The sequence below is a fragment of the Pristiophorus japonicus genome, chromosome 12 (assembly GCF_044704955.1).
Source record: "Pristiophorus japonicus isolate sPriJap1 chromosome 12, sPriJap1.hap1, whole genome shotgun sequence".
Taxonomy (NCBI): Eukaryota; Metazoa; Chordata; class Chondrichthyes; family Pristiophoridae; genus Pristiophorus; species Pristiophorus japonicus.
This window is the reverse complement of record NC_091988.1, coordinates 91,273,683-91,298,619: the sequence shown is the minus strand read 5'-3', so window position 1 is coordinate 91,298,619 and position 24,937 is coordinate 91,273,683. Positions and strand designations below refer to the sequence as shown.

General features: G+C 67.3%; 1 protein-coding gene across 1 annotated transcript in view; it reads right to left on the bottom strand.

Annotated features, from left to right (window-relative positions):
• Positions 1–24,937, bottom strand: part of rad18 (RAD18 E3 ubiquitin protein ligase) — a 489,896-nt gene that overhangs the window by 389,198 nt on the left and 75,761 nt on the right. The window lies entirely within an intron of this gene.

Below are 24,937 nucleotides of genomic sequence, written 5' to 3'. Positions count from 1 at the left end.
GTTGGTGGGGGAGGGGAAAGAGAGCTTGGGGGGGGGAAAGAGAGCTGGGGGGGGGGAAGAGGGCGGGAGAGGGAGAGAGCTTGGGGGGGAGGAAGAGGGCGTGAGCTTGGGGGGGGGGGGAGGGGGAAAGAGAGCTTCGTCGGGGAGAGGGAGAGAGCTTGAAGGGGGAGGGGAGAGGGAGAGAGCTTGGGAAGGTGGGGGGGCGAAGAGTGTGAAAGAACTTGGGAAGGGGAGAGAGAACGAGCTTGGGGGTGGCGGGGGGGAACAGAGAGCGCTTGGGGTGGGGTGGGGGAGGGGGGAGAGCGAGCATGGAGGAAGGGGGAGGGGGGACCGAACCCGGAGGATTGGAGGGAAGAGAGAGCTTGGGGGAGGGTGGGGAAGAGCGATAGCTTGGTGGGGAGAAGAGAGAGCTGGGGAGAGGGGTAGGGGGGGAAAGAGAGAGCTGGCGGGGGGGGGAAGAGAGAGAGTTTGGGGGGGGGAAAGAGAGAGCTGGGGGGGGGAAAGAGAGCTGGGGGGGGGAAAGAGAGCTGGGGGGGGGAAAGAGAGCTGGGGTGGGGAAAGAGAGCTGGGGGGGGAAAGAGAGCTGGGGGGGGAAAGAGAGCTGGGGGGGGAAAGAGAGCTGGGGGGGGGAAAGAGAGCTGGGGGGGGAAAGAGAGCTGGGGGGGAAAGAGAGCTGGGGGGGAAAGAGAGCCTGGGGGGGAAAGAGAGCTGGGGGGGGAAAGAGAGCTGGGGGGGGAAAGAGAGCTTGGGGGGGGGGAAAGAGAGCTGGGGGGGGGAAAGAGAGCTGGGGGGGGGAAAGAGAGCTGGGGGGGGGGAAAGAGAGCTGGGGGGGGGAAAGAGAGCTGGGGGGGGGGAAAGAGAGCTGGGGGGGGGAAAGAGAGCTGGGGGGGGAAAGAGAGCTGGGGGGGGAAAGAGAGCTGGGGGGGGGGAAAGAGAGCTGGGGGGGGGAAAGAGAGCTGGGGGGGGGGGAAAGAGAGCTGGGGGGGGGGGAAAAGAGAGCTGGGGGGGGGGAAAGAGAGCTGGGGGGGGAGAAAGAGAGCTGGGGGGGGGAAAGAGAGCTGGGGGGGGGGAAAGAGAGCTGGGGGGGGGGAAAGAGAGCTGGGGGGGGGGAAAGAGAGCTGGGGGGGGAAAGAGAGCTGGGGGGGGGGAAAGAGAGCTGGGGGGGGGGAAGAGAGCTGGGGGGGGGGGAAGAGAGCTGGGGGGGGGGAAGAGAGCTGGGGGGGGGGGAAGAGAGCTGGGGGGGGGGAAAGAGAGCTGGGGGGGGGAAAGAGAGCTGGGGGGGGGAAAGAGAGCTGGGGGGGGGAAAGAGAGCTGGGGGGGGGGAAGAGAGATGGGGGGGGGGGGAAGAGAGCTGGGGGGGGGAAAGAGAGCTGGGGGGGGAAAGAGAGCTGGGGGGGGAAAGAGAGCTGGGGGGGGAAAGAGAGCTGGGGGTGGAAGAGAGCTGGGGGGGGAAAGAGAGCTGGGGGGGGAAAGAGAGCTGGGGGGGGGAAAGAGAGCTGGGAGGGGGGAAAGAGAGCTTGCTGGGAGAGAGAGCTTGTGTGGGGAGAAAGTGCTTGTTGGGAGAGAGAGCTTGTGTGGGGAGAAAGAGCTTGTTGGGGAGAGAGAGCTTGGGGAGAGAGAGCGCTGGAGAAGGGGGGAGAGAGAGAGCTGGAGGGGGGAGAGAGAGAGCGAGCGCTGGAGGGGGGAGAGAGAGAGAGAGAGAGCTGGAAGTGGGTGAGAGAGAGAGAGCTGGAGGGGGGTGAGAGAGAGAGAGCTGGGGGGGGGAGAGAGAGAGAGCTGGGGGGGGGAGAGAGAGAGAGCTGGAGGGGGGAGAGAGAGAGAGCTGGAGGGGGGAGAGAGAGAGAGCTGGAGGGGGGGGGGAAGAGAGAGAGAGAGAGAGAGAGAGAGAGCTGGAGGGGAGAGAGAGAGAGAGCTGGTGAGAAGAGAGCTAGAGGAGGGAGAGAGAGCTGGAGGAGGGCGAGAGAGCGAGCTTGGGGGAGGGGGAGAGAGCGAGCTTGGAGGAGGGGGAGGGAGCGAGCTTGCGGGGGGGGAGCGAGCTTGTGGGGGGGGTGTGTTGGGCGGTGAGCTTGGGGGGGGAAGGGTAGAGAGATAACTTGGGGTCGGGGGGACAGAGAGAGAGAGCTTGGGCGGTGGGGAAGAGAGAGAGAGCTTAGGCGGGGTGGGGGGAAGAGAAAGAGCTGGGGGAGGTGGGGGGGGAAGAGCGAGAGCTGGGGGCGGTGGAGGGGAAGAGAGAGCTGGGGGCTGGTGGGATAGGGAGAGAGCTTGGTGCGGGGGGGGGGGGAAAGAGGGAGAGAGCTTGAGTGGCGGGGGAAGAGGGAGAGAGCTGGGGGAGGGAGGGGGGAGAGAGCTTGGTTGGAGGGGAGGGGAGAGGGGGAGAGAGCTTGGCGGGGGGGGGGAGCGGGAGAGGGAGAGAGCTTGGTTGGTGGGGGAGGGGAAAGAGAGCTTGGGGGGGGGGTTGGGGGGGGGGGAAGAGGGCGGGAGAGGGAGAGAGCTTGAAGGGGGAGGGGAGAGGGAGAGAGCTTGGGAAGGTGGGGGGGGGGCGAAGAGTGTGAAAGAACTTGAGAAGGGGAGAGAGAACGAGCTTGGGGGTGGCGGGGGGGAACAGAGAGCGCTTGGGGTGGGGTGGGGGAGGGGGGAGAGCGAGCATGGAGGAAGGGGGAGGGGGGACCGAACCCGGAGGGTTGGAGGGAAGAGAGAGCTTGGGGAGGGTGGGGAAGAGCGATAGCTTGGTGGGGAGAAGAGAGAGCTGGGGGGGGGGGGGGAAAGAGAGCTGGGGGGGTGGGGGAAAGAGAGCTGGGGGGGGGAAAGAGAGCTGGGGGGGGGAAGAGAGCTGGGGGGGGGGGAAAGAGAGCTGGGGGGGGAAAGAGAGCTGGGGGGGAAAGAGAGCTGGGGGGGAAAGAGAGCTGGGGGGGGGAAAGAGAGCTGAGGGGGGAAAGAGAGCTGGAGGGGGGGAAAGAGAGCTGGGGGGGGGAAAGAGAGCTGGGGGGGGAAAGAGAGCTGGGGGGGGAAAGAGAGCTGGGGGGGGGAAAGAGAGCTGGGGGGGGGAAAGAGAGCTGGGGGGGGGAAAGAGAGCTGGGGGGGGGAAAGAGAGCTGGGGGGGGGAAAGAGAGCTGGGGGGGGGAAAGAGAGCTGGGGGGGGGAAAGAGAGCTGGGGGGGGGAAAGAGAGCTGGGGGGGGGAAAGGGAGCTGGGGGGGGGAAAGGGAGCTGGGGGGGGGGGAAAGAGAGCTGGGGGGGGAAAGGGAGCTGGGTGGGGGAAAGGGAGCTGGGGGGGAAAGGGAGCTGGGGGGGGAAAGGGAGCTGGGGGGGGAAAGGGAGCTGGGGGGGGGGGAAAGAGAGAGCTGAGCGGGGGGAAGAGAGAGCTGGGGGGGGAAGAGAGAGCTGGGGGGGGGGAAGAGAGAGCTGGGGGGGGGAAGAGAGAGCTGGGGGGGGGGAAGAGAGAGCTGGGGGGGGGAAGAGAGAGCTGGGGGGGGGGAAGAGAGAGCTGGGGGGGGGAAGAGAGAGCTGGGGGGGGGGGAGAGAGAGCTGGGGGGGGAAGAGAGAGCTGGGGGGGGAAGAGAGAGCTGGGGGGGGCGGGAAGAGTTGGGGGAGAAAGAGAGAGCTGGTGGGGGGAGGGGAAGAGAGAGCTGGGGGGGGGGGGGGGGAAGAGAGAGCTGGGGGGGGGGAGACAGAGCTGGGGGGGGGGGAGAGAGAGCTGGGGGGGGGAAAAGAGAGAGCTGGGGGGGGGGGGAAGAGAGAGCTGGATGGGGGGGGAAAGAGAGAGCTGGATGGGGGGGGGAAGAGAGAGCTGGATGGGGGGGGGAAGAGAGTGCTGGGTGGGGGGGGGGGAAGAGGGAGCTCGGGGGGAGGGTGGGGAAGAGATAGAGCTCGGGGGGGAAGAGAACGCTGGGGGGGTGAGGGGAAGAGAGAGCTGGGGAGGGGGGTAGGGGGGAAGAGAGCTGGGGGGGGGAAAGAGAGCTGGGGGGGGGGAATAATAGAACTGGGAGGGGGAAGAGAGCTTGCTGGGAGAGAGAGCTTGTGTGGGGAGAAAGAGCTTGCGGGGAGAGAGAGCTTGGGGAGAGAAAGCGCTGGAGAAGGGGGAGAGAGAGAGAGCTGGAGGGGGGAGAGAGAGAACGAGCGCTGGAGGGGGGAGAGAGAGAGAGCGCGCTGGAGGGGGGAGAGAGAGAGAGAGCGCTGGAGGGGGGAGAGAGAGAGAGAGAGAGAGAGAGCTGAAGGCGGGTGAGAGAGAGAGCTGGAGGGGGGAGAGAGAGAGAGCTGGAGGGGGTGGAGAGAGAGAGAGAGAGAGAGCTGGAGGGGAGAGAGAGAGAGCTGGAGGGAAGAGAGAGAGAGAGCTGGAGAACTGGAGGAGGGAGAGAGAGCTGGAGGAGGGGGAGAGAGCGAGCTTGGGAGGGGGGGAGCGAGCTTGTGGGGGGGGGGGTGTTGGGGGGTGAGCTTGGGGGGAAGGGTAGAGAGATAACTTGGGCGGGTGGGAAGAGAGAGAGAGCTTGGGCGGGGTGGGGGGGGAAGAGAAAGAGCTGGCGGAGGTGGGGGGGGAAGAGAGAGAGCTGGGGGCCGGGAATAGGGAGAGAGCTTGGTTGGAGGGGAGGGGAGAGGGGGAGAGAGCTTGGCGGGGGGGGGCGGGGAGCGGGAGAGGGAGAGAGCTTGGTTGGTGGGGGAGGGGAAAGAGAGCTTGGGGGGGTTGGGGGGGAAAGAGAGCTTGGGGGGGAGGGCGGGAGAGGGAGAGAGCTTGGGGGTGGCTGGGGGGGGAGGCGGAGGAGAGCGAGCATGGAGGAAGGGGGAGGGGGGACCGAACTCGGAGGGTTGGAGGGAAGAGAGAGCTTGGGGGAGGGTGGGGAAGAGCAAGAGCTTGGTGGGGAGAAGAGAGAGCTGGGGAGGCAGGGGGGGAGCGAGGGAGAAAGAGCTGGGGGGGGAAGAGAGAGCTGGGGGGGGGGAAAGAGAGAGCTGGGAGGGGAAGAGAGAGCGCTGGCGGGGGAAAAGAGAGAGCTGGGGGGGGAAAGAGAGAGCTGAGGGGGGGAAAAGAGAGAGCTGGGGGGGGAAAGAGAGAGCTGGGGGGGGAAAGAGAGAGCTGGGGGGGGAAAGAGAGAGCTGGGGGGGGAAAGAGAGAGCTGGGGGGGGAAAGAGAGAGCTGGGGGGGAAAGAGAGAGCTGGGGGGGGAAAGAGAGAGCTGGGGGGGGAAAGAGAGAGCTGGGGGGGAAAGAGAGAGCTGGGGGGGGAAAGAGAGAGCTGGGGGGGGAAAGAGAGAGCTGGGGGGGGAAAGAGAGAGCTGGGGGGGGAAAGAGAGAGCTGGGGGGGGGAAAGAGAGAGCTGGGGGGGGGGGAAAGAGAGCTGGGGGGGGCAGCGAAAGAGAGACTGGGGGGGGGAAAGAGAGTTGGAGGGGGGGGAAGAGAGTTGGAAGGGGGGGAAGAGAGAGCTGGGGCAGGGGGGAAGAGAGAGCTGGGGCAGGGGGGAAGAGAGAGCTGGGGCAGGGGGGAAGAGAGAGCTGGGGCAGGGGTAAGAGAGAGCTGGGGCAGGGGGGAAGAGAGAGCTGGGGGGGGGGGGGGAAGAGAGAGCTGGGGGGGGGGAAGAGAGAGCTGGGGGGGGGGGGGGAAGAGAGAGCTGGGGTGGGGGGGGGGAAGAGAGAGCTGGGGGGGGGGAGAGAGAGCTGGGGGGGGGGGAGAGATGAGCTGGGGGGGGAAGAGAGAGCTGGGGGGGGGGAAGAGAGAGCTGGGGGGGGGGAAGAGAGAGCTGGGGGGGGGGGGAAGAGAGAGCTGGGGGGGGGGAAGAGAGAGCTGGGGGGGGGGAAAGAGAGAGCTGGGGGGGGGGAAAGAGAGAGCTGGGGGGGGAAAGAGAGAGCTGGGGGGGGAAAGAGAGAGCTGGGGGGGGAAAGAGAGAGCTGGGGGGGGAAAGAGAGAGCTGGGGGGGGAAAGAGAGAGCTGGGGGGGGGAAAGAGAGAGCTGGGGGGGGGAAAGAGAGACTGGGGGGGGGAAAGAGAGTTGGAGGGGGGGGAAGAGAGTTGGAAGGGGGGGAAGAGAGAGCTGGGGCAGGGGGGAAGAGAGAGCTGGGGCAGGGGGGAAGAGAGAGCTGGGGCAGGGGGGAAGAGAGAGCTGGGGCAGGGGGGCAGAGAGAGCTGGGGCAGGGGGGAAGAGAGAGCTGGGGGGGGGGGGGGGAAGAGAGAGCTGGGGGGGGGAAGAGAGAGCTGGGGGGGGAAGAGAGAGCTGGGGGGGGAAGAGAGAGCTGGGGGGGGAAGAGAGAGCTGGGGGGGGAAGAGAGAGCTGGGGGGGGAAAGAGAGCTGGGGGGGGAAGAGAGAGCTGGGGGGGGAAGAGAGAGCTGGGGGGGGAAGAGAGAGCTGGGGGGGAAGAGAGAGCTGGGGGGGGAAGAGAGAGCTGGGGGGGGAAGAGAGAGCTGGGGGGGGAAGAGAGAGCTGGGGGGGGAAGAGAGAGCTGGGGGGGGAAGAGAGAGCTGGGGGGGGGAAGAAAGAGCTGGGGGGGGAAGAGAGAGCTGGGGGGTGAAGAGAGAGCTGGGGGGGGGAAGAGAGAGCTGGGGGGGGGAAGAGAGAGCTGGGGGGGGGGAAGAGAGAGCTGGGGGGGGGAAGAGAGAGCTGGGGGGGGGAAGAGAGAGCTGGGGGGGGGAAGAGAGAGCTGGGGGGGGAAGAGAGAGCTGGGGGGGGGGAAAGAGAGAGCTGGGGGGGGAAGAGAGAGCTGGGGGGGGGAAGAGAGAGCTGGGGGGGGGAAGAGAGAGCTGGGGGGGGGAAGAGAGAGCTGGGGGGGGTAAGAGAGAGCTGGGGGGGGGAAGAGAGAGCTGGGGGGGGGGAAGAGAGAGCTGGGGGGGGGGAAGAGAGAGCTGGGGGGGGGAAGAGAGAGCTGGGGGGGGAAGAGAGAGCTGGGGGGGGAAGAGAGAGCTGGGGGGGGAAGAGAGAGCTGGGGGGGGGAAGAGAGAGCTGGGGGGGGAAGAGAGAGCTGGGGGGGGGAAGAGAGAGCTGGGGGGGGGGAAGAGAGAGCTGGGGGGGGGGGAAGAGAGAGCTGGGGGGGGGGGGAAGAGAGAGCTGGGGGGGGGAAGAGAGAGCTGGGGGGGGGGAAGAGAGAGCTGGGGGGGGGAAGAGAGAGCTGGGGGGGGGAAGAGAGAGCTGGGGGGGGAAGAGAGAGCTGGGGGGGGGGAAGAGAGAGCTGGGGGGGGGGAAGAGAGAGCTGGGGGGGGGAAGAGAGAGCTGGGGGGGGGAAAGAGAGAGCTGGGGGGGGGGAAAGAGAGAGCTGGGGGGGGGAAAGAGAGAGCTGGGGGGGGGAAGAGAGAGCTGGGGGGGGGAAAGAGAGAGCGGGGGGGGGAAAGAGAGAGCGGGGGGGGGAAAGAGAGAGCTGGGGGGGGGAAGAGAGAGCTGGGGGGGGGAAAGAGAGAGCTGGGGGGGGAAGAGAGAGCTGGGGGGGGGAAGAGAGAGCTGGGGGGGGGAAGAGAGAGCTGGGGGGGGGGAAGAGAGAGCTGGGGGGGGGAAGAGAGAGCTGGGGGGGGGAAAGAGAGAGCTGGGGGGGGAAGAGAGAGCTGGGGGGGGAAGAGAGAGCTGGGGGGGGGAAGAGAGAGCTGGGGGGGGGAAGAGAGAGCTGGGGGGGGAAAGAGAGAGCTGGGGGGGGAAGAGAGAGCTAGGGGGGGGAAGAGAGAGCTAGGGGGGGAAGAGAGAGCTAGGGGGGGAAGAGAGAGCTGGGGGGGGAAGAGAGAGCTGGGGGGGGAAGAGAGAGCTGGGGGGGGAAGAGAGAGCTGGGGGGGGAAGAGAGAGCTGGGGGGGGAAGAGAGAGCTGGGGGGGGAAGAGAGAGCTGGGGGGGGAAGAGAGAGCTGGGGGGGGAAGAGAGAGCTGGGGGGGGAAGAGAAGAGAGAGCTGGGGGGGGAACGGAGAGAGCTGGGGGGGGAAGAGAGAGCTGGGGGGGAGAGAGAGCTGGGGGGGGAAGAGAGAGCTGGGGTGAAGAGAGAGCTGGGGGGGGGAAGAGAGAGCTGGGGGGGAAGAGAGAGCTGGGGGGGGGAAGAGAGAGCTGGGGGGGGGAAGAGAGAGCTGGGGGGGGGAAGAGAGAGCTGGGGGGGGAAGAGAGAGCTGGGGGGGGGAAGAGAGAGCTGGGGGGGGAAGAGAGAGCTGGGGGGGGGAAGAGAGAGCTGGGGGGGGGAAGAGAGAGCTGGGGGGGGGAAGAGAGAGCTGGGGGGGGGAAGAGAGAGCTGGGGGGGGGGAAGAGAGAGCTGGGGGGGGAAGAGAGAGCTGGGGGGGGGGAAGAGAGAGCTGGGGGGGGAAGAGAGAGCTGGGGGGGGGGAAGAGAGAGCTGGGGGGGGGAAGAGAGAGCTGGGGGGGGAAGAGAGAGCTGGGGGGGGAAGAGAGAGCTGGGGGGGGGAAGAGAGAGCTGGGGGGGGAAGAGAGAGCTGGGGGGGGGGAAGAGAGAGCTGGGGGGGGAAGAGAGAGCTGGGGGGGGGAAGAGAGAGCTGGGGGGGGAAGAGAGAGCTGGGGGAGAAGAGCTGGGGGGAAGAGAGAGCTGGGGGGGGAAGAGAGAGCTGGGGGGGGGAAGAGAGAGCTGGGGGGGGGAAGAGAGAGCTGGGGGGGGGAAGAGAGAGCTGGGGGGGGGAAGAGAGAGCTGGGGAAGCGGGGGGGAAGAGAGAGCTGGGGGGGGGAAGAGAGAGCTGGGGGGGGGAAGAGAGAGCTGGGGGGGGGAAGAGAGAGCTGGGGGGGGGAAGAGAGAGCTGGGGGGGGAAGAGAGAGCTGGGGGGGGAAGAGAGAGCTGGGGGGGGGAAGAGAGAGCTGGGGGGGGGAAGAGAGAGCTGGGGGGGGGAAGAGAGAGCTGGGGGGGGGAAGAGAGAGCTGGGGGGGGAAGAGAGAGCTGGGGGGGGAAGAGAGAGCTGGGGGGGGAAAGAGAGAGCTGGGGGGGGAAGAGAGAGCTGGGGGGGGAAGAGAGAGCTGGGGGGGGGAAGAGAGAGCTGGGGGGGGAAGAGAGAGCTGGGGGGGGAAGAGAGAGCTGGGGGGGGAAGAGAGAGCTGGGGGGGGGAAGAGAGAGCTGGGGGGGGGAAGAGAGAGCTGGGGGGGGGAAGAGAGAGCTGGGGGGGGAAGAGAGAGCTGGGGGGGGAAGAGAGAGCTGGGGGGGGAAGAGAGAGCTGGGGGGGGAAGAGAGAGCTGGGGGGGGAAGAGAGAGCTGGGGGGGGAAGAGAGAGCTGGGGGGGGAAGAGAGAGCTGGGGGGGGGAAGAGAGAGCTGGGGGGGGAAGAGAGAGCTGGGGGGGGAAGAGAGAGCTGGGGGGGGAAGAGAGAGCTGGGGGGGGAAGAGAGAGCTGGGGGGGGAAGAGAGAGCTGGGGGGGGAAGAGAGAGCTGGGGGGGAAGAGAGAGCTGGGGGGGGAAGAGAGAGCTGGGGGGGGAAGAGAGAGCTGGGGGGGGAAGAGAGAGCTGGGGGGGGAAGAGAGAGCTGGGGGGGAAGAGAGAGCTGGGGGGGAAGAGAGAGCTGGGGGGGGAAGAGAGAGCTGGGGGGGGAAGAGAGAGCTGGGGGGGAAGAGAGAGCTGGGGGGGGAAGAGAGAGCTGGGGGGGGAAGAGAGAGCTGGGGGGGGAAGAGAGAGCTGGGGGGGGGAAGAGAGAGCTGGGGGGGGGAAGAGAGAGCTGGGGGGGGGAAGAGAGAGCTGGGGGGGGAAGAGAGAGCTGGGGGGGGAAGAGAGAGCTGGGGGGGAAGAGAGAGCTGGGGGGGGAAGAGAGAGCTGGAGGGGGAAGAGAGAGCTGGGGGGGGAAGAGAGAGCTGGGGGGGGAAGAGAGAGCTGGGGGGGGAAGAGAGAGCTGGGGGGGGAAGAGAGAGCTGGGGGGGGAAGAGAGAGCTGGGGGGGGAAGAGAGAGCTGGGGGGGGAAGAGAGAGCTGGGGGGGGAAGAGAGAGCTGGGGGGGGAAGAGAGAGCTGGGGGGGAAGAGAGAGCTGGGAGAGAGAGCTGGGGGGAAGAGAGAGCTGGGGGGGGAAGAGAGAGCTGGGGGGGGAAGAGAGAGCTGGGGGGGGAAGAGAGAGCTGGGGGGGGAAGAGAGAGCTGGGGGGGGAAGAGAGAGCTGGGGGGGAAGAGAGAGCTGGGGGGGGAAGAGAGAGCTGGGGGGGGAAGAGAGAGCTGGGGGGGGAAGAGAGAGCTGGGGGGGGAAGAGAGAGCTGGGGGGGAAGAGAGAGCTGGGGGGGGAAGAGAGAGCTGGGGGGGGAAGAGAGAGCTGGGGGGGGAAGAGAGAGCTGGGGGGGGAAGAGAGAGCTGGGGGGGGAAGAGAGAGCTCGGGGGGGAAGAGAGAGCTCGGGGGGGAAGAGAGAGCTGGGGGGGGAAGCGAGAACTGGAGCGGGGGTGAAGAGAGAGGGGGGGGGGAAGAGAGATTTGGGGAGGGGCGGGAAGAGAGAGCTGGAGAGGGGAGGGGAAAGAGAGAGCTGGGGGGAAGAGAGAGCTGGGGGGGGGAGCGAAAGAGAGACTGGGGGGGGGGGAAAAGAGAGTTGGAGGGGGGGGAAGAGAGTTGGAGGGGGGGGGGAAGAGAGAGCTGGGGCAGGGGGGAAGAGAGAGCTGCAGGGGGGGGAAAAGAGAGAGCTGGGGGGGGGGAAAGAGAGAGCTGGGGGGGAAGAGAGAGCTGGGGGGGGAAGAGAGAGCTGGGGGGGAAGAGAGAGCTGGGGGGGGAAGAGAGAGCTGGGGGGGGAAGAGAGAGCTGGGGGGGAAGAGAGAGCTGGGGGGGGAAGAGAGAGCTGGGGGGGGAAGAGAGAGCTGGTGGGGGGAAGAGAGAGCTGGGGGGGGAAGAGAGAGCTGGGGGGGAGAGAGAGCTGGGGGGGGGAAGAGAGAGCTGGGGGGGGGAAGAGAGAGCTGGGGGGGGAAGAGAGAGCTGGGGGGGGAAGAGAGAGCTGGGGGGGGAAGAGAGAGCTGGGGGGGGAAGAGAGAGCTGGGGGGGGAAGAGAGAGCTAGGGGGGGAAGAGAGAGCTAGGGGGGGAAGAGAGAGCTGGGGGGGGAAGAGAGAGCTGGGGGGGGAAGAGAGAGCTGGGGGGGGAAGAGAGAGCTGGGGGGGGAAGAGAGAGCTGGGGGGGGAAGAGAGAGCTGGGGGGGGAAGAGAGAGCTGGGGGGGAAGAGAGAGCTGGGGGGGGAAGAGAGAGCTGGGGGGGAAGAGAGAGCTGGGGGGGGAAGAGAGAGCTGGGGGGGGAAGAGAGAGCTGGGGGGGGAAGAGAGAGCTGGGGGGGGGGGAAGAAAGAGCTGGGGGGGGAAGAGAGAGCTGGGGGGTGAAGAGAGAGCTGGGGGGGGGAAGAGAGAGCTGGGGGGGGGAAGAGAGAGCTGGGGGGGGGAAGAGAGAGCTGGGGGGGGGAAGAGAGAGCTGGGGGGGGGAAGAGAGAGCTGGGGGGGGGAAGAGAGAGCTGGGGGGGGGAAGAGAGAGCTGGGGGGGGGAAGAGAGAGCTGGGGGGGGGGAAGAGAGAGCTGGGGGGGGGAAGAGAGAGCTGGGGGGGGAAGCGAGAACTGGAGCGGGGGTGAAGAGAGAGGGGGGGGGGGAAGAGAGATTTGGGGAGGGGCGGGAAGAGAGAGCTGGAGAGGGGAGGGGAAAGAGAGAGCTGGGGGGAAGAGAGAGCTGGGGGGGGGAGCGAAAGAGAGACTGGGGGGGGGGGAAAAGAGAGTTGGAGGGGGGGGAAGAGAGTTGGAGGGGGGGGGAAGAGAGAGCTGGGGCAGGGGGGAAGAGAGAGCTGCAGGGGGGGGAAAAGAGAGAGCTGGGGGGGGGGAAAGAGAGAGCTGGGGGGGAAGAGAGAGCTGGGGGGGGAAGAGAGAGCTGGGGGGGGAAGAGAGAGCTGGGGGGGGAAGAGAGAGCTGGGGGGGGAAGAGAGAGCTGGGGGGGAAGAGAGAGCTGGGGGGGGAAGAGAGAGCTGGGGGGGGAAGAGAGAGCTGGGGGGGGAAGAGAGAGCTGGGGGGGGAAGAGAGAGCTGGGGGGGGGGGGAGAGAGAGCTGGGGGGGGGGGGGAAGAGAGAGCTGGGGGGGAAAGAGAGAGCTGGGGGGGGAAAGAGAGAGCTGGGGGGGGGAAAGAGAGAGCTGGGGGGGGAGGAAGAGAGAGCTGGGGGGGAGGAAGAGAGAGCTGGGGGGGGGGGGGAAAGAGAGAGCTGGGGGGGGGGAAGAGAGAGCTGGGGGGGGGGGGAGAGAGAGCTGGGGGGGGGGGGGGAGAGAGAGCTGGGGGGGGGAAGAGAGAGCTGGGGGGGGGGAAGAGAGAACTGGGGGGGGGGGAAGAGAGAACTGGGGGGGGGGGAAGAGAGAGCTGGGGGGGGGGGAAGAGAGAGCTGCAGGGGGGGGAAAAGAGAGAGCTGGGGGGGGGGAAAGAGAGAGCTGGGGGGGAAGAGAGAGCTGGGGGGGGAAGAGAGAGCTGGGGGGGGAAGAGAGAGCTGGGGGGGGAAGAGAGAGCTGGGGGGGGAAGAGAGAGCTGGGGGGGGAAGAGAGAGCTGGGGGGGGAAGAGAGAGCTGGGGGGGGAAGAGAGAGCTGGTGGGGGGAAGAGAGAGCTGGGGGGGGAAGAGAGAGCTGGGGGGGAGAGAGAGCTGGGGGGGGGAAGAGAGAGCTGGGGGGGGGAAGAGAGAGCTGGGGGGGGAAGAGAGAGCTGGGGGGGGAAGAGAGAGCTGGGGGGGGAAGAGAGAGCTGGGGGGGGAAGAGAGAGCTGGGGGGGAAGAGAGAGCTAGGGGGGGAAGAGAGAGCTAGGGGGGGAAGAGAGAGCTGGGGGGGGAAGAGAGAGCTGGGGGGGGAAGAGAGAGCTGGGGGGGGAAGAGAGAGCTGGGGGGGGAAGAGAGAGCTGGGGGGGGAAGAGAGAGCTGGGGGGGGGAAGAGAGAGCTGGGGGGGGAAGAGAGAGCTGGGGGGGAAGAGAGAGCTGGGGGGGGAAGAGAGAGCTGGGGGGGGAAGAGAGAGCTGGGGGGGGAAGAGAGAGCTGGGGGGGGAAGAGAGAGCTGGGGGGGGAAGAGAGAGCTGGGGGGGGGGAAGAAAGAGCTGGGGGGGAAGAGAGAGCTGGGGGGTGAAGAGAGAGCTGGGGGGGGGGGAAGAGAGAGCTGGGGGGGGGAAGAGAGAGCTGGGGGGGGAAGAGAGAGCTGGGGGGGGGAAGAGAGAGCTGGGGGGGGGAAGAGAGAGCTGGGGGGGGGAAGAGAGAGCTGGGGGGGGAAGAGAGAGCTGGGGGGGGGGAAGAGAGAGCTGGGGGGGGGGAAGAGAGAGCTGGGGGGGGGAAGAGAGAGCTGGGGGGGGAAGCGAGAACTGGAGCGGGGGTGAAGAGAGAGGGGGGGGGGAAGAGAGATTTGGGGAGGGGCGGGAAGAGAGAGCTGGAGAGGGGAGGGGAAAGAGAGAGCTGGGGGGAAGAGAGAGCTGGGGGGGGGAGCGAAAGAGAGACTGGGGGGGGGGGAAAAGAGAGTTGGAGGGGGGGGAAGAGAGTTGGAGGGGGGGGGAAGAGAGAGCTGGGGCAGGGGGGAAGAGAGAGCTGCAGGGGGGGAAAAGAGAGAGCTGGGGGGGGGAAAGAGAGAGCTGGGGGGGAAAGAGAGAGCTGGGGGGGAAGAGAGAGCTGGGGGGGGAAGAGAGAGCTGGGGGGGAAGAGAGAGCTGGGGGGGAAGAGAGAGCTGGGGGGGGAAGAGAGAGCTGGGGGGGGAAGAGAGAGCTGGGGGGGGAAGAGAGAGCTGGGGGGGGGAAGAGAGAGCTGGGGGGGGAAGAGAGAGCTGGGGGGGGAAGAGAGAGCTGGGGGGGGGGGGAGAGAGAGCTGGGGGGGGGGGGGAAGAGAGAGCTGGGGGGGAAAGAGAGAGCTGGGGGGGGAAAGAGAGAGCTGGGGGGGGAAAGAGAGAGCTGGGGGGGGAGGAAGAGAGAGCTGGGGGGGGGAGGAAGAGAGAGCTGGGGGGGGGGGGAAAGAGAGAGCTGGGGGGGGGGAAGAGAGAGCTGGGGGGGGGGGGAGAGAGAGCTGGGGGGGGGGGGGAGAGAGAGCTGGGGGGGGGAAGAGAGAGCTGGGGGGGGGGAAGAGAGAACTGGGGGGGGGGGAAGAGAGAACTGGGGGGGGGGGGAAGAGAGAGCTGGGGGGGGGGGGAAGAGAGAGCTGGGTGGGGGGAAGAGAGAGCTGGGGGGGGAAAGAGAGCTGGGGGGGAAGAGAGCTGGGGGGGAAGAGAGAGCTGGGGGGGAAGAGAGAGCTGGGGGGGAAGAGAGAGCTGGGGGGGGAAGAGAGAGCTGGGGGGGGAAGAGAGAGCTGGGGGGGGAAGAGAGAGCTGGGGGGGGGGGAGGAAGAGAGCTGGGGGGGGGGAGGAAGAGAGCTGGGGGGGGGAGGAAGAGAGCTGGGGGGGGAGGAAGAGAGCTGGGGGGGGGAAAGAGAGCTGGGGGGGGAAAGAGAGCTGGGGGGGGAAAGAGAGCTGGGGGGGGAAAGAGAGCTGGGGGGGGAAAGAGAGCTGGGGGGGGAAAGAGAGCTGGGGGGGGAAAGAGAGCTGGGGGGGAAAGAGAGCTGGGGGGGGAAAGAGAGCTGGGGGGGGAAAGAGAGCTGGGGGGGGAAAGAGAGCTGGGGGGGGAAAGAGAGCTGGGGGGGGAAAGAGAGCTGGGGGGGAAAGAGAGCTGGGGGGGGAAAGAGAGCTGGGGGGGGAAAGAGAGCTGGGGGGGGAAAGAGAGCTGGGGGGGGAAAGAGAGCTGGGGGGGGAAAGAGAGCTGGGGGGGGAAAGAGAGCTGGGGGGGGAAAGAGAGCTGGGGGGGGAAAGAGAGCTGGGGGGGGAAAGAGAGCTGGGGGGGGAAAGAGAGCTGGGGGGGGAAAGAGAGCTGGGGGGGAAAGAGAGCTGGGGGGGGAAAGAGAGCTGGGGGGGGAAAGAGAGCTGGGGGGGGAAAGAGAGCTGGGGGGGGAAAGAGAGCTGGGGGGGGAAAGAGAGCTGGGGGGGGAAAGAGAGCTGGGGGGGGAAAGAGAGCTGGGGGGGGAAAGAGAGCTGGGGGGGGAAAGAGAGCTGGGGGGGGAAAGAGAGCTGGGGGGGGAAAGAGAGCTGGGGGGGGAAAGAGAGCTGGGGGGGGAAAGAGAGCTGGGGGGGGAAAGAGAGCTGGGGGGGGAAAGAGAGCTGGGGGGGGAAAGAGAGCTGGGGGGGGAAAGAGAGCTGGGGGGGGAAAGAGAGCTGGGGGGGGAAAGAGAGCTGGGGGGGGAAAGAGAGCTGGGGGGGGAAAGAGAGCTGGGGGGGGAAAGAGAGCTGGGGGGGGAAAGAGAGCTGGGGGGGGAAAAGAGAGCTGGGGGGGGAAAGAGAGCTGGGGGGGGGAAAGAGAGCTGGGGGGGGAAAGAGAGCTGGGGGGGGGAAAGAGAGCTGGGGGGGAAAGAGAGCTGGGGGGGAAAGAGAGCTGGGGGGGAAGAGAGAGCTGGGGGGGGAGAGAGAGCTGGGGGGGGAAGAGAGAGCTGGGGGGGGGAAGAGAGAGCTGGGGGGGGGAAGAGAGAGCTGGGGGGGGAGAGAGAGCTGGGGGGGGGAGAGAGAGCTGGGGGGGGAAGAGAGAGCTGGGGGGGAAAGAGAGAGCTGGGGGGGAAAGAGAGAGCTGGGGGGGAAAGAGAGAGCTGGGGGGGAAAGAGAGAGCTGGGGGGGAAAGAGAGAGCTGGGGGGGGAAGAGAGAGCTGGGGGGGAAGAGAGAGCTGGGGGGGAAGAGAGAGCTGGGGGGGGAAGAGAGAGCTGGGGGGGGAAGAGAGAGCTGGGGGGGGAAGAGAGCTGGGGGGGGGAAGAGAGCTGGGGGGGGAGGAAGAGAGCTGGGGGGGGGGGAAGAGAGAGCTGGAGCGGGGGTGAAGAGAGAGGGGGGGGGAAGAGAGATTTGGGGAGGGGGGGGGGAAGAGAGAGCTGGAGGGGGAGGAAGAGAGAGCTGGGGGGGGGGGGAGAGAGAGAGCTGGGGGGGGGGGGAGAGAGAGAGCTGGGGGGGGAAAGAGAGAGCTGGGGGGGGGGAAAGAGAGAGCTGGAGGGGGAGGAAGAGAGAGCTGGGGGGGGAGGAAGAGAGAGCTGGGGCGGGGGGGGGGGGAAGAGAGAGCTGGGGGGGGGGAAGAGAGAGCTGGGGGGGGGGGGAGAGAGAGCTGGGGGGGGGGGGGAGAGAGAGAGCTGGGGGGGGGGGGAGAGAGAGAGCTGGGGGGGGGAAGAGAGAGCTGGGGGGGGGGAAGAGAGAGCTGGGGGGGGGGGGAAGAGAGAGCTGGGGGGGGAAGAGAGAGCTGGGGGGGGGGAAGAGAGAGCTGGGTGGGGGGAAGAGAGAGCTGGGGGGGGAAAGAGAGCTGGGGGGGGAAAGAGAGCTGGGGGGGGAAGAGAGAGCTGGGGGGGAAGAGAGAGCTGGGGGGGAAGAGAGAGCTGGGGGGGAAGAGAGAGCTGGGGGGGAAGAGAGAGCTGGGGGGGAAGAGAGAGCTGGGGGGGGAAGAGAGAGCTGGGGGGGGAAGAGAGAGCTGGGGGGGGGAAGAGAGCTGGAAAGAGAGCTGGGGGGGGGAAAGAGAGCTGGGGGGGGGGGAAGAGAGCTGGGGGGGGGGAGGAAGAGAGCTGGGGGGGGGAAGAGAGCTGGGGGGGGGAAAGAGAGCTGGGGGGGGGAAAGAGAGCTGGGGGGGGGAGAAAGAGAGCTGGGGGGGGGAAAGAGAGCTGGGGGGGGAAAGAGAGCTGGGGGGGGAAAGAGAGCTGGGGGGGAAAGAGAGCTGGGGGGGGAAAGAGAGCTGGGGGGGGAAAGAGAGCTGGGGGGGGAAAGAGAGCTGGGGGGGGAAAGAGAGCTGGGGGGGGAAAGAGAGCTGGGGGGGGAAAGAGAGCTGGGGGGGAAAGAGAGCTGGGGGGGAAAGAGAGCTGGGGGGGAAAGAGAGCTGGGGGGGGAAAGAGAGCTGGGGGGGGAAAGAGAGCTGGGGGGGGAAAGAGAGCTGGGGGGGGAAAGAGAGCTGGGGGGGGAAAGAGAGCTGGGGGGGAAAGAGAGCTGGGGGGGGAAAGAGAGCTGGGGGGGGAAAGAGAGCTGGGGGGGGAAAGAGAGCTGGGGGGGAAAGAGAGCTGGGGGGGGAAAGAGAGCTGGGGGGGGAAAGAGAGCTGGGGGGGAAAGAGAGCTGGGGGGGAAAGAGAGCTGGGGGGGAAAGAGAGCTGGGGGGGAAAGAGAGCTGGGGGGGGAAAGAGAGCTGGGGGGGGAAAGAGAGCTGGGGGGGGCAAGAGAGCTGGGGGGGGAAAGAGAGCTGGGGGGGAAAGAGAGCTGGGGGGGGAAAGAGAGCTGGGGGGGGAAAGAGAGCTGGGGGGGGAAAGAGAGCTGGGGGGGGAAAGAGAGCTGGGGGGGGAAAGAGAGCTGGGGGGGGAAAGAGAGCTGGGGGGGGAAAGAGAGCTGGGGGGGGAAAGAGAGCTGGGGGGGGGAAAGAGAGCTGGGGGGGAAAGAGAGCTGGGGGGGGAAAGAGAGCTGGGGGGGGAAAGAGAGCTGGGGGGGGAAAGAGAGCTGGGGGGGGAAAGAGAGCTGGGGGGGGAAAGAGAGCTGGGGGGGGAAAGAGAGCTGGGGGGGGAAAGAGAGCTGGGGGGGGAAAGAGAGCTGGGGGGGGGAAAGAGAGCTGGGGGGGGAAAGAGAGCTGGGGGGGGAAAGAGAGCTGGGGGGGGGAAAGAGAGCTGGGGGGGGAAAGAGAGCTGGGGGGGAAAGAGAGCTGGGGGGGGAAAGAGAGCTGGGGGGGAAAGAGAGCTGGGGGGGAAAGAGAGCTGGGGGGGAAAGAGAGCTGGGGGGAAAGAGAGCTGGGGGGGGAAGAGAGAGCTGGGGGGGGAAGAGAGAGCTGGGGGGGGAAGAGAGAGCTGGGGGGGGAGAGAGAGCTGGGGGGGGAAGAGAGAGCTGGGGGGGGGAAGAGAGAGCTGGGGGGGGAAGAGAGAGCTGGGGGGGGAGAGAGAGCTGGGGGGGGGAGAGAGAGCTGGGGGGGGGAGAGAGAGCTGGGGGGGGAAGAGAGAGCTGGGGGGGGAAGAGAGAGCTGGGGGGGGAAGAGAGAGCTGGGGGGGAAAGAGAGAGCTGGGGGGGAAAGAGAAAGCTGGGGGGGAAAGAGAGAGCTGGGGGGGGAAGAGAGAGCTGGGGGGGAAGAGAGAGCTGGGGGGGAAGAGAGAGCTGGGGGGGGAAGAGAGAGCTGGGGGGAGGAAGAGAGCTGGGGGGGGGGGGAAGAGAGAGCTGGAGCGGGGGTGAAGAGAGAGGGGGGGGGAAGAGAGATTTGGGGAGGGGGGGGGGAGAGAGAGCTGGAGAGGGGGGGGGGGGAAGAGAGAGCTGGGGGGAAGAGAGAGCTGGGGGGGCGGGAAAGAGAGACTGGGGGGGGGAAAGAGAGTTGGAGGGGGGGGAAGAGAGAGCTGGGGGGGGGGGAGAGAGAGAGCTGGGGCAGGGGGGGAAGAGGGAGCTGCGAGGGGGGAAGAGAGAGCTGGGGGGGGGGCTAAGAGAGAGCTGGGGGGGGAAAGAGAGAGCTGGGGGGGGAAAGAGAGCTGGGGGGGGAAAAGAGAGCTGGGGGGGGAAAGAGAGAGCTGGGGGGGGGAGAGAGAGAGCTGGGGGGGGAGAGAGAGAGCTGGGGGGGGAGAGAGAGCTGGGGGGGAAGAGAGAGCTGGGGGGGAAAAGAGAGAGCTGGAGAGGGGAAGAGAGAGGGGGGGGAAGAGAGCTGGAGGGGGGGGGGGAAAGAGAGAGCTGGGGGGGGCGGGAAAGAGAGACTGGGGGGGGGAAAGAGAGTTGGAGGGGGGGGAAGAGAGTTGGAGGGGGGGAAGAGAGTTGGAGGGGGCGAAAAGAGAGCTGGGGGGGGAAGAGAGAGTTGGGGGGGAAAGAGAGAGCTGGGGGGGGAGAGAGAGCTGGGGGGGGGGAAGAGAGAGCTGGGGGGGAAAAGAGAGAGCTGGAGAGGGGAAGAGAGAGGGGGGGGAAGAGAGCTGGAGGGGGGGGGGGAAAGAGAGAGCTGGGGGGGGCGGGAAAGAGAGACTGGGGGGGGGAAAGAGAGTTGGAGGGGGGGGAAGAGAGTTGGAGGGGGGGAAGAGAGTTGGGGGGGGAAGAGAGAGCTGGGGGGGGGAAGAGAGAGCTGGGGGGGGGAAGAGAGAGCTGGGGGGGGGGAAGAGAGAGCTGGGGGGGGGAAGAGAGCTGGGGGGGGGAAAGAGAGCTGGGGGGGGGGGGGAAAGAGAGAGCTGGGGAGGGGGGAAGAGAGAGCTGGGGGGGGGGGGGGAGAGAGAGCTGGGGGGGGGGGGGGGAGAGAGCTGGGGGGGGGAAGAGAGAGCTGGGGGGGGGGGAAGAGAGAGCTGGGGGGGGGGGAAGAGAGAGCTGGGGGGGGGAAGAGAGAGCTGGGTGGGGGGAAGAGAGAGCTGGGGGGGGGAAAGAGAGCTGGGGGGGGGAAAGAGAGCTGGGGGGGGAAGAGAGAGCTGGGGGGGGAGAGAGAGCTGGGGGGGAAGAGAGAGCTGGGGGGGAAGAGAGAGCTGGGGGGGAAGAGAGAGCTGGGGGGGGAAGAGAGAGCTGGGGGGGGAAGAGAGAGCTGGGGGGGAAGAGAGAGCTGGGGGGGGAAGAGAGCTGGGGGGGGGGGAGAGAGCTGGGGGGGGAGGAAGAGAGCTGGGGGGGGGAAGAGAGCTGGGGGGGGGAAAGAGAGCTGGGGGGGGAAAGAGAGCTGGGGGGGGAAAGAGAGCTGGGGGGGGAAAGAGAGCTGGGGGGGGGAAGAGAGCTGGGGGGGGAAAGAGAGCTGGGGGGGGAAAGAGAGCTGGGGGGGGAAAGAGAGCTGGGGGGGGAAAGAGAGCGGGGGGGGGGAAAGAGAGCGGGGGGGGGAAAGAGAGCTGGGGGGGGGAAAGAGAGCTGGGGGGGGAAAGAGAGCTGGGGGGGGAAAGAGAGCTGGGGGGGGAAAGAGAGCTGGGGGGGGAAAGAGAGCTGGGGGGGGAAAGAGAGCTGGGGGGGGAAAGAGAGCTGGGGGGGGGAAAGAGAGCTGGGGGGGGAAAGAGAGCTGGGGGGGGAAAGAGAGCTGGGGGGGGAAAGAGAGCTGGGGGGGGAAAGAGAGCTGGGGGGGGGAAAGAGAGCTGGGGGGGAAAGAGAGCTGGGGGGGAAAGAGAGCTGGGGGGGGGAAAGAGAGCTGGGGGGGGAAAGAGAGCTGGGGGGGGGAAAGAGAGCTGGGGGGGGAAAGAGAGCTGGGGGGGGAAAGAGAGCTGGGGGGGAAAGAGAGCTGGGGGGGGAAAGAGAGCTGGGGGGGGAAAGAGAGCTGGGGGGGGAAAGAGAGCTGGGGGGGGAAAGAGAGCTGGGGGGGGAAAGAGAGCTGGGGGGGGGAAAGAGAGCTGGGGGGGGGAAAGAGAGCTGGGGGGGGGAAAGAGAGCTGGGGGGGGGAAAGAGAGCTGGGGGGGGAAAGAGAGCTGGGGGGGAAAGAGAGCTGGGGGGGAAAGAGAGCTGGGGGGGGGAAGAGAGCTGGGGGGGGAAAGAGAGCTGGGGGGGGAAAGAGAGCTGGGGGGGGAAAGAGAGCTGGGGGGGGAAAGAGAGCTGGGGGGGGAAAGAGAGCTGGGGGGGGAAAGAGAGCTGGGGGGGGAAAGAGAGCTGGGGGGGGGAAGAGAGCTGGGGGGGGGAAGAGAGCTGGGGGGGGAAAGAGAGCTGGGGGGGGAAAGAGAGCTGGGGGGGGAAAGAGAGCTGGGGGGGGAAAGAGAGCTGGGGGGGGAAAGAGAGCTGGGGGGGGAAAGAGAGCTGGGGGGGGAAAGAGAGCTGGGGGGGGAAAGAGAGCTGGGGGGGGAAAGAGAGCTGGGGGGGGAAAGAGAGCTGGGGGGGGAAAGAGAGCTGGGGGGGGAAAGAGAGCTGGGGGGGAAAGAGAGCTGGGGGGGAAAGAGAGCTGGGGGGGGAAGAGAGAGCTGGGGGGGGGAGAGAGAGCTGGGGGGGGAAGAGAGAGCTGGGGGGGGGAAGAGAGAGCTGGGGGGGGGAAGAGAGAGCTGGGGGGGGAGAGAGAGCTGGGGGGGGGGAGAGAGAGCTGGGGGGGGGGAGAGAGAGCTGGGGGGGGGGGGAGAGAGAGCTGGGGGGGGAAGAGAGAGCTGGGGGGGGAAGAGAGAGCTGGGGGGGGAAGAGAGAGCTGGGGGGGGAAGAGAGAGCTGGGGGGGGAAGAGAGAGCTGGGGGGGAAAGAGAGAGCTGGGGGGGAAAGAGAAAGCTGGGGGGAAAGAGAGAGCTGGGGGGGAAGAGAGAGCTGGGGGGGAAGAGAGAGCTGGGGGGGAAGAGAGAGCTGGGGGGGAAGAGAGAGCTGGGGGGAAGAGAGAGCTGGGGGGGAAGAGAGAGCTGGGGGGGAAGAGAGAGCTGGGGGGGAAGAGAGAGCTGGGGGGGGAAGAGAGAGCTGGGGGGGGAAGAGAGCTGGGGGGGGGAAGAGAGCTGGGGGGGGGAAGAGAGCTGGGGGGGGGAAGAGAGCTGGGGGGGGGGTGAAGAGAGAGGGGGGGGAAGAGAGATTTGGGGAGGGGGGGGGGAAGAGAGAGCTGGAGAGGGGGGGGGGGGGGAAGAGAGAGCTGGGGGGAAGAAGAGAGCTGGGGGGGGCGGGAAAGAGAGACTGGGGGGGGGGAAAGAGAGTTGGAGGGGGGGGAAGAGAGAGCTGGGGGGGGGGAGAGAGAGAGCTGGGGCGGGGGAAGAGGGAGCTGCGAGGGGGAAGAGAGAGCTGGGGGGGGGGCTAAGAGAGAGCTGGGGGGAAAGAGGAGAGCTGGGGGGGAAAGAGAGGAGCTGGGGGGGGAAAGAGAGAGCTGGGGGGAAGAGAGAGGCTGGGGGGGGAAAGAGAGAGCTGGGGGGGGAAAGAGAGAGCTGGGGGGAGAGAGAGCTGGGGGGGAAGAGAGAGCTGGGGGGAAAGAGAGAGCTGGAGAGGAGAGAGAGGGGGGGAAAGAGGCTGGGGGGGGGGGGGAAAGAGAGAGCTGGGGGGGGGCGAAAGAGAGACTGGGGGGGGGGGAAAGAGAGTTGGAGGGGGGGGAGGAAAAAGAGTTGGAGGGGGGGAAGAGAGGTTGGAGGGGGCGAAAGAGAGTTGGAGGGGGCGAAAAGAGAGCTGGGGGGGGGAAGAGAGAGTTGGGGGGGGAAGAGAGAGCTGGGGGGGGGAAGAGGAGAGCTGGGGGGGGGGGAAGAGAGAGCTGGGGGGGGGGAAGAGAGAGCTGGGGGGGGGAAAGAGAGCTGGGGGGGGGGGGAAAGAGAGAGCTGGGGAGGGGGGAAGAGAGAGGCGGGGGGCGAAGAGAGAGCGGGGGGGCGAAGAGAGAGCGGGGGGGCCAGAGAGAGAGCGGGGGGCGAAGAGAGAGCGGGGGGGCGAAGAGAGAGCGGGGGGGCGAAGAGAGAGCGGGGGCGAAGAGAGAGCGGGGGGGCAGAGAGAGCGGGGGGGCGAAGAGAGAGCGGGGGGCGAAGAGAGAGCGGGGGGGCGAAGAGAGAGCGGGGGGGCGAAGAGAGAGCGGGGGGGCGAAGAGAGAGCGGGGGGGCGAAGAGAGAGCGGGGGGCGAAGAGAGAGCGGGGGGCGAAGAGAGAGCGGGGGGGCGAAGAGAGAGCGGGGGGGGCGAAGAGAGAGCGGGGGGGCGAAGAGAGAGCGGGGGGCGAGAGAGAGCGGGGGGCGAAGAGAGAGCGGGGGGGCGAAGAGAGAGCGGGGGGCGAAGAGAGAGCGGGGGGGGCGAAGAGAGAGCGGGGGGCGAAGAGAGAGCGGGGGGGCGAAGAGAGAGCGGGGGGGCGAAGAGAGAGCGGGGGGGGCGAGAGAGAGAGCGGGGGGGCGAAGAGAGAGCGGGGGGGCGAAGAGAGAGCGGGGGGCGAAGAGAGAGCGGGGGGGCGAAGAGAGAGCGGGGGGCGAAGAGAGAGCGGGGGGGCGAAGAGAGAGCGGGGGGGCGAAGAGAGAGCGGGGGGGCGAAGAGAGAGCGGGGGGGCGAGAGAAGAGCGGGGGGGCGAAGAGAGAGCGGGGGGCGAAGAGAGAGCGGGGGGCGAAGAGAGAGCGGGGGGCGAAAGAAGGAGAAGAGAGAGAGAGGAAGAGAGAGCGGGGGGGCGAAGAGAGAGCGGGGGGGGCGAAGAGAGAGCGGGGGGGCGAAGAGAGAGCGGGGGGGCGAAGAGAGAGCGGGGGGGCGAAGAGAGAGCGGGGGGGCGAAGAGAGAGCGGGGGGGCGAAGAGAGAGCGGGGGGGCGAAGAGAGAGCGGGGGGGCGAAGAGAGAGCGGGGGGCGAAGAGAGAGCGGGGGGGCGAAGAGAGAGCGGGGGGCGAAGAGAGAGCGGGGGGGCGAAGAGAGAGCGGGGGGGGCGAAGAGAGAGCGGGGGGGCGAAGAGAGAGCGGGGGGCGAAGAGAGAGCGGGGGGGCGAAGAGAGAGCGGGGGGGCGAAGAGAGAGCGGGGGGGCGAAGAGAGAGCGGGGGGGCGAAGAGAGAGCGGGGGGGGCGAAGAGAGAGCGGGGGGCGAAGAGAGAGCGGGGGGCGAAGAGAGAGCGGGGGGGCGAAGAGAGAGCGGGGGGCGAAGAGAGAGCGGGGGGCGAAGAGAGAGCGGGGGGGCGAGAGAGAGGCGGGGGGGCGAAGAGAGAGCGGGGGGCGAAGAGAGAGCGGGAAGGGGAAGAGAGAGCGGGAAGGGGGGAAGAGAGGGGGTTATTGGGGAAGAGAGAGCGGGGGGGTGGGGAGAGAGAGAGCAGGGGGGGTGGGGAAGAGAGAGCGGGGGGGGGTGGGGAAGAGAGAGCGGGGGGGGGTGGGGAAGAGAGAGGCGGGGGGGTGGGGAAGAGAGCGCGGGGGGGGTGGGGAGAGAGAGCGCGGGGGGGGAGAGATAGCGGTGGGGGGGGAGAGAGAGAGAGGAGGGGGGGGGGGGAGGAGAGAGAGAGCGGGGGGGGGGGAGGAGAGAGAGAGCGGGGGGGGGGGGAGGAGAGAGAGAGCGGGGGGGGGAGAGAGAGAGAGCGGGCGGGGAGAGAGAGAGAGCGAGGGGGGGGGGAGAGAGCGAGCGGAGGGGGAGGGGGGGGGAGAGAGCGAGCGGAGGGGGAGGGGGGGGGAAGAGACAGCGGGGGGGGGGGGGAAGAGCGGGGGGGGGGCGGGAATAGAGAGCTGGGGAGGGGAGTAGTGAGTTTGGGGAAGGGCGTGCGGAATAACGAGCTAAAATTCAATTTAAAGTTACTATGATTGACAAATTACCCGAAAATTTTGTACACTGCCCACATCAGAACCATTCCTTACTTTTCAAGTTTACAGTTGTTTCATAACAAAGACAAACACTTCCCACTGTACTTTCCATTGCAAGCTCCAAATTTTCCCGTCTCCTCGAGGTGATGGCAAGGGAGACGGGGTGGATCCAAAGTTTTATGGGTCAACTGTGGAGGCCGCTCAACTGTACTGCCTGGCTGACAGCAATGCTGCTGCATCGGTTAAGGCTTGGCTGCCTGTTCCCTAACAGTGGCAATCTGAGCAGCAGAAAGAGTTTCAACAAAAAACTGGCTCAGTGGTACCATTCACGCCTGAGTCAGAAGGTCCCATTCCAGAGACTTCAGCAATTAATCTCAGCTAACACTTCAGTGCAGTACGGAGGAAGTGTTGCATTGTCAGGGGTGCTGTGTTTCGGATGAGATGTTAAACCAAGGCTCCATCTGTCCTCTTAGTGGACGTAAAAGATCAAACAAGAGCTGGTGATTTCTCCCTGCTGTCCTGGCCAATATTTATCCCTCAACCATCATCACTGTAACAGATGATTTGCATTGCTGTTTGCAGAACCTTGCTATGCGCAAATTGGCTGCTGTGTTTCCTACATTATAATAGTTACTTAATTGTTTATTAAGCGCTTTGGGATGGCCTGAGGTGGTGAAAGGCGCTATATAAATGCAAGTTCTTTCTTTTAAAAAAATATTTTACGAGATCTGCCTAATGGCTCAGCTGCTACAGACCCAAACAGACCTGAAGATTTTCAGTCCATTTTCAAGCTGGCCAATCTCAGCCAGGCAGCTAGTGGGGTTAGTTACAGTTGGCCTCAGTCGCCCTGGGCTACAGATGGACAATTTAATGTCCTATTACTGACCACTATCCAAAACCTACTTGCTGGAGAAGACAGGCAGGTATCAGGATGAGGCTGAGCTGCGATAGTTGAATAGTGTGCAAACCAACACTTTGGCTCATACCGAAAGAATGGACTCGTAGGCGAGGTACCGGCAGACA